Here is a 1,727-nt window from a genome sequence, read left to right on the forward strand (position 1 = left end):
TTTATAAACCTCCTATAGAATCCTGCATGCCCCAGAAAGCTTCTGATTGCCTTAACATTGGCAGGTGGTGGTAATTTTTCAATTACCTAAACTTTAGCTTGATCCACCTCTATTCCCTTGTTTGAAATTTTATGCCCAAGGACAATCCTTTCAGTCACCATAAAGTGACATTTTTTCCAGTTTAAAACCAGGTTAGTCTCTTGGCATCTCTTTAGAACAAGTGCTAAATGGTTAAGGCAGGAGCTGAATGAGTCTCCAAATACTGAAAAGTCATCCATGAAGACTTCCAGAAATTTTTCCACCATATCAGAGAAAATTGAGAGCATGCACCTCTGAAAGGTTGCAGGTGCATTGCACAGGCCAAATGGCATCCTTCTGTATGCAAATACTCCAGATGGACATGTGAATACCGTCTTCTCTTGATCTTTTGGATCTACTGCAATTTGATTATAACCTGAATATCCATCCAGGAAGCAGTAGTATTCATGACCTGCTAGTCTTTCTATCATCTGGTCTATGAATGGTAAAGGAAAATGATCCTTTCTGGTGGCTGTATTGAGCCTTCTATAGTCAATGCACATACGCCACCCTGTAACTGTCCTTGTAGGAACCAATTCATTTTTTTCATTATGAACCACTGTCATACCACCCTTTTTAGGGACAACTTGGACAGGGCTCACCCAGGGGTTGTCAGAAATAGGATAAATAATCCCAGCCTCTAGTAATTTAGTGACTTCCTTCTGCACCACTTCCTTCATGGCGGGATTCAGCCGCCTTTGTGGTTGGACCACTGGTTTGGTGTCACCCTCCAATAGGATCTTGTGCATGCATCTGGTTGGGCTAATGCCCTTAAGATCACTGATGGACCACCCAAGAGCTGTCTTGTGTGTCCTTAGCACTTGAATTAGTGCTTCTTCTTCCTGTGGCTCTAAGGTAGAGCTTATTATTACAGGGAAGGTATCACCTTCTCCCAAAAATGCATATTTCAAGGATGGAGGTAATGGTTTGAGCTCGGGTTTTGGAGGTTTCTCCTCTTCCTGAGGGATTTTCAGAGGTTCTATTATTTTCTCTGATTCCTCCAGATCAGGCTGAACATCTTTAAAGATGTCTTCTAGTTCTGATTCAGGACTCTCAGCCATATTGACCTCTCTTACCAGAGAGTCAATAATATCAACACTCATGCAATCATTTGGGGTGTCTGGATGTTGCATGGCTTTGACAACATTCAACTTGAACTCCTCCTCATTGACTCTCAAGGTTACTTCCCCTTTTTGGACGTCAATGAGGGTTCGGCTAGTTGCTAGGAAAGGTCTTCCCAGAATAAGAGTTGCACTCTTGTGCTCCTCCATTTCCAGCACCACAAAGTCAGTAGGAAAGGCAAATGGCCCAACCTTGACAATCATATCTTCAATCACGCCTGATGGGTGTTTAATGGAGCCATCAGCAAGTTGAAGATATATCCTGGTTGGTTTGATTTCTTCAGTCAAACCAAGCTTTCTGATAGTAGATGCAGGTATTAGGTTGATACTTGCCCCAAGATCACATAAAGCTTGCTTGGTGCAATTACCCTCTAATGTGCATGGTATCATAAAGCTCCCGGGATCCTTAAACTTCTCAGGTAAGCTTTTCAGAATGACTGCACTGCATTCTTCAGTGAGGTAGACTTTTTCAGTTTCCCTCCAATCCTTCTTATGACTTAAGATCTCTTTCATGAACTTAGCATAAGA

Source organism: Arachis duranensis, chromosome 5 (assembly GCF_000817695.3).
Source record: "Arachis duranensis cultivar V14167 chromosome 5, aradu.V14167.gnm2.J7QH, whole genome shotgun sequence".
In the NCBI taxonomy this organism is placed as follows: Eukaryota; Viridiplantae; Streptophyta; class Magnoliopsida; order Fabales; family Fabaceae; genus Arachis; species Arachis duranensis.